General features: G+C 42.7%; 1 protein-coding gene across 3 annotated transcripts in view; it reads left to right on the plus strand.

Annotated features, from left to right (window-relative positions):
• Positions 1–14,567: 14,567 nt before the first annotated feature.
• The window catches only part of ZNF609 (zinc finger protein 609), an 82,753-nt gene continuing 81,389 nt past the window's right edge, over positions 14,568–15,931 (plus strand). For all 3 annotated transcript variants that reach the window (XM_018553002.1, XM_018553003.1, XM_018553004.1), the window contains exon 1: positions 14,568–14,829. The gene's annotated coding sequence lies outside the window, so the exon portion shown is untranslated. The remainder of the gene's footprint in view (positions 14,830–15,931) is intronic.

The following is a 15,931-nucleotide window of genomic DNA, read 5'->3' on the forward strand; positions in this document are numbered from 1 at the left end:
ATATATATATATATATATGCACCTTTTATCCATTCATATTACTTGGCTTCCTGAAACTGCCTAACTTACTGTCTTCTCTGAGGGATAAGATTCCATAGGAAGTGATCTGTGATTAAACGCTAAGTGCACGGTTTTGACTGTTGCATTTATTATTTTGTTTTTGCAAAAAAGGTGGAATTTCCCTGTAAGGGGTTGGAGCCCCAATTCACAGCACACAGCATAATCCCTGTTCATCTCAATCTACATAAACAAATCCTATCCTACTTTATGAAAGAGGAAGTTATATTACTGAGATGGTATCTCCTTTTGTCCTAGAGAACTACAGACCATGGATAAAATACACTCTGTGCACCATTATTAGGCTAGTTGTATTTTGGAGGATTAATTTAATTATTGAACAACTACAGTGCTCTCGGTCAATACAAAATCTTAATAAACCTCAAACCTGAATATTTAAGAAGTAAAAGTGAGGTTTTGGCTTTCTTAGGAGAATCTGTATGTATGCACAATTATTGGGAAACTATTAGTGTGCAGAATTATTATGCAACTAAATGGAAAACGAAAATGTTCCCATCTCACTTGTTTATTTTCATCTGTTAAAGTGAGAATAATAAACAAACAACTTAAAATATACAAATAAATATTTTTGACATTTTCAAAACCAAAATCAGTGACCAATATAGCCCCCCTTTTCAATAACAGTCATCAGCCCATCCATGGAGTCTGTCAATTTCTCCATCTGTTGACAATCAATTTTTTTTTCTCAAATCTCGGTTTATTGAGCAAGAAAAAAATAAAACAATATGCTGGTATAGTATCAAGTCGTAAAGGTCTGCACACAGGCAACCAACTTGTTCAATATAAAACACAAGAATGTACAGAACATAATGGTGAACCTAACTTCAAACTAGGCAACATATTTCAAAGGCACAGTGGCATAGCACTAGTGCCTTATCCCATCAGTTAGCATCGAGCAAGCAACTGGTCAAGTAGCGTAACGTACCCTATAAGACATATAAATTTGCAGCATATACTAGATTGCGGCCACGTTAGGGGTGCCGTTCCTAGAGTTAAAGGAGAACTATGAGGTGAGTGCATTTCACTCACCTCATAGTTCTAGCCGACCTGTGACAATGAGACTGTCACAGGTCGGCTCAGTAGATCAGGAGGTGAGCGAACACATGCCAGTGTTCGCTCACTTCTCGATCTTGTCACAGCTCTCTGTCGTGACAGGGGAGGGGATGGATTCCTCCTGCTCCGATCCGCCAGCGCTGACTGGCGGAACAGACGGGGGAGGGGGCGGGTACAGCTGGCTCTGCCTCTAGATAGGCAGAGCCAGCTGTCACTCACGCAGCTGGGCGGATCTCGACATCTATGTCGGGATCCGCTACGGTGTCTCGGTATACCGCAAGCTTTAGCTCGCGGTATACTGAGCTTAGAGTGACGGGAGGACGCTAGTTTGTATCCTCCTGTTACCCTAAGGAGAACTATGGGGAAAAGCCCTGACCCCATAGTTCTCCGTTAATGCTGCAACATTTGTTCATCTGGCTAACAGCCCTCTCTGATACAGTCTAAGGAGTTATGACAAACTGGAAGTTATGCTGTTTTGTGTGTACGGAGCCCCCAACACGGGAACATCTTTTCATCGGTCAACAATCATTATTCGGGAAATGAATAGCATCAGAATCCACAAGGAATGTGGAAGAAGAGAAGTTTGAGAAGAATTTCAGCAAGTTTGGAAGGAAAAAGAAAAGAAGGTTGGGGAAGTACGAGAAGGGAGATCACCCGCCCACCCTGTGACCCCCACTGGGAGGCATTGCAAAGAACAGGCCGCTGCACACAGGGCACCCAGCCACTACAGCTCCAGGATCCGGGGCTCTCGAGGAGGAGGTGGCGTTAAAGAGTCCTGAACCGGGGTCATGATCTGTAGGTAAGCGTCCGTGGTGGTGTAGTGCGTGTCACAAAATCTTTCCTCCGTGTTATGAACTGTGGCCATGAGATCCTCTAGTTCAGGGGTGGCAAACTCCGGCCCTCCAGCTGTTGTGGAACTACAAGTCCCTTGAGGCTTTGCAAGATTCTCACAGCCACGACTCGCAGAGGCATCATGGGATTTGTAGTTTCACCACAGCTGGAGGGCCAGAGTTTGCCACCCTTGCTCTAGTTGGTGGATCTCGTTGACCTTTGAAAGCCAAAGTCGGAGTGTCGGAGCCTAGTTCGACCTCCAGAGGGCCGGGATACATGCCTTAGCGGCATTGAGCAGGTGAATTGATAGAGACGCCTTGTATTTGCGGCGTGGTAAACTGGTCATGTGTAGCAAGAACACCTCCGGACTCCACTCCGCCAAAGAAGGGCAACTCCAGAAGATGTGCAACATGGTGCCCTCTGCTGCACCGCATCGCCAGCACACCACTGGGATGGTCGGGTTCATTTTATGTAGGACATGTGGGACCCTATATCACCGGGATAGGATCTTGTACCCTTGTTCCTGAAATCTGTTGGCTATCGAGCATTTAAGAGCAAAGTGGACCGACATTTCCTTCTGTCTAGGGGTAAGTGTCTTACCTAAGTCGGCCTCCCATCTCAGCAAGTAAGGGGGGGTGAAATCCGGTGGGGGAGCAATCAGTGGTTTGTATGACAAGGACAGCACGTGTCGAACTGGCAACCCCTTCCCACACATGGAGTCAGTGGCCTGTCTACCTGCAATGAGGCAGGTAAGGCCAGTAAAAAGTGCCAAAGCTGGTAAGCGGTCCAGGTATCTAGCGGGGGCTCCAGAATGGATTGCAAGGCGGCTCCCCCCATCCATTGCCCCTGTTCTAACATTTTTAATTCTGAACTTGTTGAGGCTGCGCAAACGTCGGTTTTCCAGGCCTGCTGGAAAGTCCGGATCCCCTATCACTGGGGTGAGCGGGGACGGAAATGGGGAGATCGGAGATGTACGGAACAGCGCCCTCCCAATCCTGAGAGTCGCTCCCACCATGGGGTGTTGGGAGCAGGATGCCGGTAGGGGACCCAAGAGCCAAGGTGGTCGGGGTTACCCCCAATTCCATGCGTACCCACTGCTTGTGGGTGGAGTGGCAGCACCAGTCCACGACTCTATTACGGTGTTCTGCACGATAATAGAGAGCCAAGTCCGGGAGCCCAACCCCTCCCGCTGATTTGGGCATGGTGGGATGTCGCCTACCGATTATTGGAGCCCCATTCGCCCAGACGAATAGCAGGAACATGCGACGGAGGCGGGAGAAAAAAGCAGGCGAATGGGTAGTGCCTGCATTAGAAATAAGATCCTGGGGAGAATGGTCATCTTGAGCGTGTTACAGCGACCGAACCAAGTCACCGTGAGAGCCTGCCACGCACTCAGGTCTTGTTTGATCCACTGGGGGCAAAATTGGCTTCGTACAGTGACCCCAGATCGGAAGTGATATGAGTACCTAGGTATGGCAGGGAACGGTCCACCCATTTGAAGGGAAAGTGGGTCTGGATCAAGCTCTGCTCACGTTGAGGCAGAGTGATATTCACCGCTGCTGACTTAGACCAATTAATAGCCAGGCTGGAGAGGGAACCATACACATTGAACTCTCTCATGAGTTCTGGGAGGGAGGTCCGGGGCTGGGTTACAAAAAACAAAAGGTCATCGGCGTACGCTGCAACTTTATGTTCCATAGCGCGACTCTGGAATCCGGTAATTCTTGTGTTTAATCGAACGTGACCTAGAAAGGGTTCCAACACCAGTATATACATCAGAGGGGAGAGGAGACACCCCTGACGTGTACCATTTGTAAGTGGGAAATACTGAGACCTTGTCTCGTTTACCTTGATGGCCGCGCTAGGGTGGGAGTAAAGTGCAAATAGCCAAGACAACATATGGGGCCTGAGACCTATGTGGCGGAGGGTGGACTTCAGGAACAACCAATCCACCCTATCAAACGCCTTCTCTGCGTCCGTTGAGAGAACCATCAGAGGGGAAGAAGTGGAGTGAGCCTCATGAATGATATTGAGGACCCTAGTGGTACTTGGTCATCCCTCACCAAACTCTGGATACAGGGCGAAAGTCCGCTCTGGATCCGCGCTGATAACCGGGTCCTGCAGGAGGGACTCATTGAGTCTCCAGGAGGAACACAGAGCGGTGGGGGGGCCAGGAGGTCAACACTGAATTGGAGCATGGTCCGAGAGGATAGGGGAACCAATCTAGGCCGACAAAGTCCCCATGTCTAGTGAAGAAGTAGTCTATCCTCGAGTAGGATTGGTGAACGGTCGAGTCATCCGGAGAGGTCTTCAGGCCTCGCTCCTGGCATGAGAAGGGCCAGGGGCATTCCTCCGACTAGCACGGGTGCGGGATCTCCCCAAGCGCGACCCTCCACGCGCGGGTAGGGCAGCAAGCGGGCGGTCATCTGAAAAGTCCAACCAGTTCGGGATCGGTACCGCTTCTGCCCCCAGGAAAATAAACACGTCAGGCATCTGCTGAGGGCGATGCAGGTGGAAGGATGAGTCGCCCCTCCGCACAATAAGATGGAACAGATGGCCCCATCTGTATGTGGCATCTGCAGCACGGATGACCTCCAATAGGGTGCTAAAACAATACACCACGCTATCTCCACTTATTGTGAAACAGTTGAAAAAGACCCCCTAAATCTCCAAGTAGACCATAAAACAACCCCAAAACACACCCATGTGTGTATACCACCGTATATAAAACGTACACATAAAATACAATAGTTATGTTGCAAAAAAAATATTAAACAATGTGAAATAATGTGTAACTCATTAATATTCGAAGATATGCAAATCAATCAGCATAAATCATCAAACAATGTGAATAGTGTGTACATGTATAAGGAATGATCAATAATAAAATATATAAATAACTAAAGTCCATATAAATTACAAAACTTCATCCGATCCTCACAAGACAAAGATTACTCGTGGTCAGTTCAAACAGTGATGAAAAAATGTATATGTGTAATCATATAATCCCAATCCGAAGAAAAAACAATGCTCCCCACTCACCAGATTCAAATGGTCAAATCGCATTAACCCCTTTGTGACGGGAGGCGTACAGTGTACGTCCCGGCACTTTGTGCCTATATGACTGGCCACGTACACTGTACATGATGAGTTATATCAGGCTTTGTAATGCTGTTAACAGCTGATTCTCAGCAGTTACCAGTCATTAATGAATGCCTCAGTATTGAAGCATTCATTAATGAAATAATTAAGCTTTTTGTAGAAGCTTCTTCCTTTCAGTAATGAAAGAATGAAGCCGTTACATGCAAATACAGGACCGCAATTTGCGATCCTGTATTTGACAGCTGAAAATATCAGAGAGGTAGCAGTGACTCACCTCTCTGCTATTTGTTTTGACAGCTCGAGAGCCCGATGTTTAGATACATTTCACTCAAAAGATAAAATGTATCTTTTGAGTGAAATGTATCAGTTCTGATCGTCTAGGCACGATCAAAGAGCTTTTAGTGAGATCTAAATCTGACTGAAGTCAGGATCAGTCTCTAAGGTTATTATTAGCTGTTCCTAAGTTTGGAGCAGCCTAATAGCCAAAAATTTTTAAAAACGTTAATTTATCAAGCAGTCATAGTGATTGCTTGATATAAACTGACAAGAAAAAAAGTGTTTTTTTTTATTATTTTTTTTTACAAAGTGTAAAATAAATTAAATAAAGTGTAAAACAAAATTAGGAAAATAAAAATTATATATACATTATTTTAATACTATAATTAATATAAAAAAAATTCTAACAAAATTAAGAAAAATCAAAACTTGTGAAAAAAGTGTTTTTTCTTCTAGTTTTTTTCCTATTTTTTTTATTCAAAAAAAGTAAGGGGTTAGGTACACATATGTGATACAATTATATAGCCCTATCTGTCCTCTAAAAAACTATATATAATATGTGTGGGTACATTTAGTAAGAAAGTATATTACTGCTGTGGAAAAATCACACAGCAAAAATTTAAAAAGTGTGTCAGTCATTTATGAACAGAAACTGAAAACTAGCTCAGTTATGAAGTGGTTAATCACAGGATGCTACTGCAACTGCTTCTGTTTAAGTTGAAATCCATACAGATCCCTCTCTGCTAGCGGGAGAGAATATGTACTTCCTTTTACACATTTAACTGGGTCTCTGGGTGGAACAGACCTGCACAGCAGATGAAATTATATAGGCTATTCACAGCAGGACAGTAAAGGAAAACTTGTAAAATTCAGATTTCCCTTCACTTTCTGTATGTCACAGTGGTCACCAGTGTAAACAGGGAGACTCTGCTCAGCAGGGGAAATAGATGACAATGAAAACCAAACCGTAATTCTAATTCTAAAAAAAACAAAAATGTGGCTAAACATAGTACACTTGACACTTTAAAGTAGATTATCTTTTCATTTTTTCTATTATCTATGTATATGGGTCATTTTGTCTAACTGCTGACTGAAAACAGTAGAGTCACTACAGTTATGATTGGTGGTCAAAGTCCATGTTGGCTTGTGTGAGAGCTTGAAAACAGGAGTTTTGTATCAGAGGTAAGACCTCTTTTCTTTCTTCAGTTTAGTTTGGTAATGCAGACATGTGCAGTGTAAATTCTAATTATAGATCCACTTGAATTAATCTCTATTGTTCTAAACACTGTTCCTTAACCCATTTATGTTTCCTGGTAATACTTTTGCTTCTAGTCTAGTTAGGGGATATACTGTAGCCATGCCCTTGCCAGGATTATAATGAATTTGGCATGTCCACTCTGTGACATTAATCTGAGTAATCAGTCTGGACAATGAGCATCTTTACTGGGAAGATGATGGGAAATAAACTTAGTGGAAGATGTAAAGAATTGTAGTACAATGTAGGTACTCTCACAGTGGCAGAGATGAGGCAATCATGACTTATGTTATTATAATGATGGTAGCATTTATAGAACATTTCACTGTACAATGTTGTTAATAAAATCTCTTCAATAAATTGAGTAGTGTTCATGATGGATTGTTATTGATTTGTTACTTTTTAATAGTGGAGTTCATATTTGTACATTATCTTAAATGTGTGGGGACGGGAAAAAGTTTGTTTCATTTCTATTTTAAGGAGCCTGACTCCATCTGTTCCCTTCTACTGATTGTATTTGACATTCAAAAAATGTTGACATGGCAATCTCATGCAAGGTGTGATGTCCGAAATTTCTGCTCTAAATGTGTTGTCAAGTCAGAAATCTCTTTTCCATGTGAGGTGTGTCTCAGACATCTACTTCCCAGACTTCAGTCTGTTAGATTTCTTGGAGAGGGCAAAAAAAATCCAGTAAATTCTACCCCTTCTCATCTAAATATGGAAGCTGCGTGATGTGTTTTCTTTTCATAATGCAAGGTCTTAATAGTATACCGTAGTGAGCTAAAAAGGGGGGTTCTCCTTGGCACTGTAAGAAATGTCTCCACTACTAGAAACAATCATGATTTGAAATCATACTAAAAAATACTTCACAACATGTCACAGGAGAGGGACGTCAGGTATTAGAAATAATAAGTATGCTATTATTATACTAAAACATACATTATAATGTTTCAAAAGAGTGTGAAATAAATGTTGACAAGTCATTTGTGTATATGTATTAAGGTGCAGAGGCTAAAGACAATATATCTTTCCTAAGGACATATAATTGAGGTTTAACGGTTACCGATTAGGTAGAATTTTAGAGATGATACGATTGTTACAATACCACAAGACTGGCTTCTGCTTCTTGGCTCTCTCTAACACCATATGTTACAGACATCTGCTTATAGCCCTATCCACAATTATACATTAATATGTCTTGCCCAAGACAACATGTCTGGTAGTAAACACTTAATAGAAATATATATGTATGTATATTTTATAACGGACCGTTTCCTCTTCTCTTTTACTCACTTAAAAACCGCAAAAATCTCTAATTGCAAAAAAAAACCAAAGTAAAGTAAATGGTAATCCTTTCAAATGCATTCAATGCTAATTATATTCATAACTGTCTATGGAAAAGTTCCTACACCTCAATTAGAGCTGCAGCTAACGATTATTTTCAAAATCGATTAGTTAGCCGATTATTAAGTTCGATTAATTGGTTAATCGGATAAACAATAAAATACATTTAAAAAAATGGCTCCAGTGAAGGGACTACTAGTTTGTATTGAGGTTGTAGTCCATCACAGGAGCAAGCTTGGAGCGGTGGAAGTAAAAAAGAAAAAAAATAGTGTGGTGTGCAAAATAATGTCATCCCCCCACACCACGTCTGGCAGCGATGAGCGTGATTTGGGGAGGAGGTGCGGCGTGCAGCGTGTGTGTGGAGCCGTGAACAGGGCCAACTGATCGGAAGCCGATTAATCGATTATTGAAAAAGTTGACAACTTTTTCAATAATCGATTATAATCGATTATGTCGATTAGTTGTTGCAGCCCTAACCTCAATAATAACATATATTTGACAGTAAGTACTTGATGTGTCAACAGTTTGCACAAAGCACTTTACAAAATAAGAGGAGACAGTACAGTTACAATACAATTGCATACAAGAGGATTAGAAGGGTCCTGCTTACGAGAGCTTACCATCTAAAAGGATGGCCAAGTGATGCAGAAGGTAATAGCACTGGGAGATGAGCTGATTGAAGAGTAGACTTTTTTTTTTTTTTTTCTTAGGAGGAGGCAGGATAGATAGATTGGGGTAGGGAGTTCCAAAAGATGGGAGAAATCCTGGAGGCAAGCAGGATAAATAACTAAAGTCCATATAAAAAACTTCATCCGATCCTCACAGGACAAAGATGACTTGTTAGTAATTTCGTTTTTTATATATTTTATTATTGATCATTCTTTATACATGTACACACTATTCACATTGTTTGATGATTTATGCTGATTGATTTGCATATCTTCGAATATTATTTCACACATTATTTCATATATTTCTTGCACCATAACTATTGTATTTTATGTGTACGTTTGATATACGGTGGCATACACACATAGGTGTGTTTTGGGGTTGTTTTATGGTCTACTTGGAGATTTAGGAGGTCTTATTCAACTGTTTCACAATAAGGGGAGATAGCGCGGTGTATTCTTTTAGCAACCACTTACTGTTGGAGGGATGGGGTTGAAGACGGTGAGAGTGTGACACTGATAAGATTATGATCAGAGAGAGAGGAAAAGCGGGTGTTGGAGAGGATGCAAGCAGTGCACCGAGGGCAGACTTCAAGCTCAAGGGTGTTTCCTTTAGTGTGGGTTGAAGTGTGTGTTCAGTCAAAAGAAAAGGTTAGGTTGAGGAGCTGAGAGGTAGCTGTGATATTAACATTATTAGGGATGTTAAAGTCACTGAGGATGATGGTGGGTATTTCATTGGAGAGAAAATGATGTCCTTTCATGCAATATACCAAGTTCATATAATGTTTACCACCAAAACAACATTAGTGCTCAGTTCCTCTGCCCTCCTCCAGCCTGTGGGCAGCCACATCCTGCCTACATGTAGTCACTCCAGCAGTGGATACATGTTATGGCTCAGAGGCTTACTGATCATGGCAACTGGAGACCACGCCTGTGCAATGGGCATCAGTATAGTCACATTGTTTCTGCTGGTAGAACATGAGACAAAGTGACAATGCCAGAGAGCACCTGGAACACAGAGACAGTGTTGTCATTCTTTAACAGAAAGTACGTGAACAGGAATCCTTTATCCCTAGCTATTATTTTATTTTAAGCTGCATTTTTTTTAAATACTCGAACTTACTTTTCAAATTAAGTAAATGTACGATAATATAACATTTTAGTGATTTATGTTTACGCATACACAAGTGAGAGACTGCAGGAACAATGTTGTCGTCCTATGATAGGTAAATCAGGGAAAAACAATGAGCATACTGCTCGCAATACTCATAGAGATACGTTACCATATAGAAATGTTCATATACCAAGTACCGTAATTGGTACAAGTACATGTACAGATACTTTTCCACCTCCAAACCTAGACTAGAGAAAAACTAAAAAGTTAGGAGGCAGCTGTCATTTTTAAAGAGCATACGGGGCTCCTGGGATAGTAACTGCCAAGCATCGGCACTGGTATCTGAACATCCCGAAAAAGATTATGTAGAACCCAAACTTTTTTTTTTTTACTTTACCCAAAAGTAGTGAGGGGTTATAAGTCCTTTAAAACATTTTTTATTGCTGTATCCTACTGGGGAGTGCACAAGATGATAGGAAATCCAAAATTTTACAGTTGTCCCTAGAAGAGGATCATAGGGGACTTCTTCCAATTGGGACAACTGTCTAAAAGGGGAATTCCCTTGACTTTATATAGATTTACTCTCACTTCCAGTCCCTTCTCCAAGACAGGAAATACATTGAAATCTCCCTAATCGGACTACAAATAAAAACCTGGTTTTAACCTTTCCCTATTCTATCCAAAACAGAAAAAAATCAAGTTTTAGGTATATGTACACTTTAAAAATGTGTATTTGCCACGTCAATTTTGAACTTAAGGTAAAACTACTTTCGTACACTTATTTGCCTAAATGGATATTCTTAGCCAGACCAGTGAATTAATCAATTAGGTAAATAACATTAATTGCCTATGTTGTTCTGTTAAAGTTTGCATCTGTGTGATAGGTTGTATGACAAGATGAATTCCATCATTTCCTATAGTGCCTGTTCAGATCTGTGCACTCTGCTGTTGTGCTTTTTTGAAAATGCTGCATGTACATACTCGGTGCAACAAAATGCATTTTTGGCACCATAGACTCCAATAGAATTGCATTAAAACACATGTACATGCATGTTACGCATTATTTGGCATAACAAGTGGACATCCCCTACCAACTTCTACTCTAAACAGACTGCCGCGGAGATGGAGAGAGAAGGCCGCAGCATGATGTACGTTGAAGTCTTTATCGGCCTGGTCAGAGTGAGGTCATTGCTGTATGATTCCTTCGACCAGCAATAAAAAGATTGCAGTAAGTATGGGATGGCATTGGACCATAAAAGTGGATGAAAATGCATTACAACACATTCAAAATGTGCATTAATGTGTGTAAAACGCACTATAGAGCCATTCACACTTGAGCTTCTGCGTTTGTATGCGTTATTGTTTTGGCCAATGAAGGTGAAATAAAGTATAGGTTGCTAGGTGGTGGGTCTTGTTGTCATGTGCTAAAATACATGTTTCAAGCATTCCTATTTCGGTCCAAGCGGCTAAAAATGCACTATGTAGCACCTCAAAAACCGCACATCATGTTGCATAGGGTTGAACGAGTGTCATAGAGAATCATGTGATTTCTATTGTCATGCACTGTAGTGTGACAAAATCGCACTGGTGTGAACAGGGGCTGAAAATGAAGATGCCAAAGTGTGAATGGAAAGTAACCCCTGTTCACATGTTTGTGCTGTGGCACAGGGCATGAATGGGCATGTCACTTTGTAAGACGTGCTGCGGTATCATTCAGTATGAATGGCACCCAACTCACCTTGCTTCACCATGTACTCTAAGGTGCATAAAAACACATGGTTACAAAGTTCCATGCATTTTGGTGCAGCACATTTTGAAAAAGAAAAGGTGCAGGGACTTCTTTGGTGAGATTGTCGTGCATAGGGCAGCCTACTAAAATGAAAAGGCTGCCCTATACAGAATGCACACAAAACATGCATGCACTCTGTCTCACCCACACAAGAGGGATCGGGGACTTAAAGCAGAACCCTGGGTAAAAATGTGTGGGGCTACCCCCGCACTGCAAGGGTTAAGTGCTCATTTTTGTCTAGGTGTAAGAAAAATAATACTCACCCGATCTTCAGTCAGCTGGCTATTAGATCGGTCCCTGAAGCCTCTCTCCCCTCTGCTGCAGCAGTCTAAGGATCCTCAAGTCATCATGTTGTATACACTGTGTGTGTAGGACGTGAGGACACCAAAGGACATACCAATACTGCAGTTGAGGTAGAGACAGTTTTTAGAGACACGAGCAGCCAGCTGGCTCCGCAGTTCAGGCACACAGAACTTTTTTTTTTAGCAGCTAGATTACTCTTGCAGGGCAGGGGTAGCCCCACTGAAAGGGTTTAGAACATTTTTGGCCAGAGTTCTGCTTTTAAAGTTTCCAATGGGGCACGTTGAGAATATTTAACTGTTGCGTGCTGATAGGTGGAAGTTGTAGATATGATGGAAACTGATGATATAATGGCTCATGCGTAACCACATATGAGCAGTCCACTTTGTGTGGTTAGGCCAGCTGAGTTCTCTTTCATGAGGGACCGGGGCCATGTATCCAGAGAGGGGGAGCCCACTGGAGCAGCAGGAAGAAAACAATCCTTTTTAAAAATGGAGGGCAGTATTTGAATTTACATTGTTAGCTGTAATGTACATAGATTTGCTTTAAAGGTGAACCAACCCCTGAAAAATATCAATGTTAGTCTATCCCAAATGGTGTTTAAAAAATGGAAGGGTAACCTAAAAGGAAGTGATTTTTAAACTGACACTAAACTCAGATCCGTGTGCTCCTGCACTAAAAATGCATCCCAATGTGTTTTATGGGCTACAGTTCTCACGTGCGCAGTCCGTTCAGCTTACGACAGAAAAAATTCTGCATGTCACATTTTGTACGGTCTGGAAACGCACGAACTCGTCAAAAACGCAACGAAAACGGACCGCACTGCAGCTAAGCAAAAAAAAAAAAAGTATTCTTGCTACACTTTTCATGATGTCATCATCGTTGGACTTCCTGGTTGTGGTGGAGCAGTAGAGGGAAAACCAGTAGGCATGAACAACATGGTCCTGGACATAGAAAGATTTGTCGGATTGATGGAGCGTGCGCCAATGCTATACCTCCTGCGAGCTCGTTCTCTGCAGATTGCTGTAGCCAGTACCAACACAATGCCTGCAAACATGTGATACATGTCTGATCACCAGCTTTACATACACAAAGGGCAGTGGTTGTTACGAGAGGGCGGAAGTGACCTCAGGAAGAATCAGCATACTGTCAGTGTTCGGACCGCGGTAAAAATGCATAAAAACGCATCAAACGCACTGCATGCAGAGCACCACATCTGCTTCCAGCTGCTGATCTCTCCTCCGATCACTGGACCCGGAAGTGATGTGTATTGCATCACTTCCGGTGTCACTGTACACAGTCTCCGGCTCTTAGAGCCAGGAGATGAAGCTGGGGAAGCAGATCTCTGCTTCCTCAGCTTCTTTGGGGTCCCTAGGTGACATTAGGGGTCTGCAAGACCCCTGATGTCTCCATAAAAAGGACCTGTCACACCCTATCTGCTATTAGATAGGGTGCTTGTTAGCTCCCTATCTAATAGCAATAGGGTTAGTGATAAAAAAAAAAAAATAAAGTGTTAAAAAGTTTTAAAAATTAAAGTAACACAAAAGAAAAATTATAAAATGGAAAAAAAATGTTTTTAAGACCCCCGTCCCCCACCTGCACGCACATACACACGCGTCAGTGCGCCTACGTGCAAAAAGACAATTGCGCTACACGTTACATATCGCCGCGAACGTCGGAGCGAGAGCAATAATTCTAGCACTGCCAATGACTGTTAGCACCAAACTGATGAGCTGCAAAAGCATTTAAAATGTTCCCTATGGGAAATTTTGGGTATTTACATTTTTTGCGGCTTCACGGGTGAACGCAATTTTAAGGCTTGACATGTTTGGTATCTATTTACCTGATGTGATCCCGTCTTTCATATTTTACCAAAAAATTGGGTATTATATTATGTTTCTGTGCACTAAATTTTAATTTAGTTTATTTTTTCCTAAAAATACGGGTTTGATAAACATTTGCGCTAAAACCGTGCGACGTAAAAAATTGCACCTAGCATTTTTTTATTCTACAGGGCCTCAGCTTTCAGAAAATATTGTTGGGGGTATGAAGCTGTTTTCTAGCCAAAAATTTATATTTTTATCATGTGTGCGCAAATAGTAGGAAAACCGCTCCAAGCTCACTCCTGTGATGGACTACAATCTCATGTTGTTTACTCCTTTGTATTGAGATTGTAGTCCATCACAGGAGTGAGCTTGGAGAGGTGGCTACTTTACAACACACACAGGGGCCATGGGAAACAAAAGTAGCCACCCTCCAGAAGGAAGGACAGTGTCAGCATGAATTTAGAGATGATTTGAGGATCTACAGCTGACTGATACACAAATAAGAGACATTTATGTTAAATTTAAGGTACTTGAATGTATTTTTAAGGTTAAAATCCTGAGTTTAGTGTCACTTTAAGTGTTCAGGATCAGCTACTACAAGACTAACCCACACACTAGCAATGGTGTGACTCATGGCACATAAACACCCGCCTGACCTCGGCTTGCAGCCAGCATACTATTACTGAGCTCTATGTCGCCTGTAATACTCATACCCTGGCCCTGGAGAAAGTGTAATGCAGGGAGCGGAGCCGCATGCAAATATACAAGAGTCCCATGGGCAGCATATCTGGAGCTGCGTGCACCATTCATCCCAATGCAAATGCTCTGGGTCAGACAAAGCTGCATGCCAAACCTGCTGCTGTGGGCGTGGCTTACTGTCTCACTGAGAAACAACGCTGGGTTGCGGCGCCCTCCCTATGGGTGTGCTCGACGACCTCTCGCGGGAAGGGGCGGAGATCCCGGTCGGATCAGTGGGCGTGTCTCCGGCCGCGCCGGAAGCGCTGTCCTCCTCTTGGTCCGAACTGGTTGTGGCCTGTGTGTACGGTGAAGCCTGGAGCTGGAGTAAAGGCTGCGCGAACTTGTTGCGGGGGGAGGGCGATGGGATGGGGGGAAGCCTGGGCCCCGTGTGACCCGATCTCCGGGGAGCTGTGTGAGATAGGACAAGATGGAGGACACTTAAGGCCAGAGTGAGGGTGAGTGAAACCCACACAGAGTGTTTACGTGCGTTATGGAGGTGGAGAGTCCAGCGATCTGTGCGGATGGAGAATGTGGTGTGTACACAGTGCGGGTGTTCCCTGATATCAGCCTTCATTGTTGCTGTACGATTATATACACACGCTGCTGTGTGATCATCTGTGTGTACAGACGTGATGATTGATGTATGGAAGACATTGGTCATGTGGGAAGTCATCCATTCCCCTTTATGTATCCACAGAGGGTGAACACTGAATCGCCTGGGCTTGTTTCAGCTTTGTTATAAGGAGGTTCTTGTGGGTGTCCTGGTCTGTTGTCTCTGTGGATCCTCTACTGGGGACTTTGTGTTATGTTAATGCTTTATCACAAGGATAAGGATCTTTATTGTTAAGGATCTTTATTTTTGGCCATGGGATTGTCATTTCCAGATATCATTGCACTCCCCTGAAAATCTTTCTGAATCTAGTTCTCCCGGTGTGTTAGGGCCCATTCACACCAGCGGCTGCACTAAATTGCACAGTGTCTGGTGTGCGGTGCCTTTTTACATTTTTTTTTTTTTAGAACTTTATGTAAGTGTCACAAGTAACATTTCATTCAGTTCTATGGGCACAGCGGGGTGCAAGGTGGTTGTTCCGTGTTGCATCCCATTGGATGTTCAGTGCTCACCGCTGTGTTCCGGTGGTGTCACTGGTACCCATCCGCGACAAGGCAAATTACCTTGTATTGGGGCTGCGCTGGAAAAAATGGCCAGTGCACACCCAATACATCTGGTGTACAACCGAGCCATGTTGTCATATCTGTTTACTTGCTGATAAAGGATTTGTAGCCTTTTCAAAAGTTTATTTCTTCCTTTGTAGAATTGTTTGCACATAGCAATGTCTAGGAAGCATGTCTGGACAATTGTTTACCAAGTATTACACACACAGAGGAGAGTTCATCAAAACTGGAGGCGGCAGAATCAGGAGCAGTTGCCCAGGGCAACCAATCCTGTTTCTCTCTAAAGTTTGTTCAGTTAAGCTTTGAAAATGAAAGAGAGAAGCTGATTGGTTACAATGGCCAACTGCCTCAGATTCTCTCTGCTTCAGTTTTGCTAAACCCCCC

This window comes from Nanorana parkeri, unplaced genomic scaffold (assembly GCF_000935625.1).
Source record: "Nanorana parkeri isolate BGI_ZX_2015 unplaced genomic scaffold, ASM93562v1 scaffold105, whole genome shotgun sequence".
Classification (NCBI taxonomy): domain Eukaryota; kingdom Metazoa; phylum Chordata; class Amphibia; order Anura; family Dicroglossidae; genus Nanorana; species Nanorana parkeri.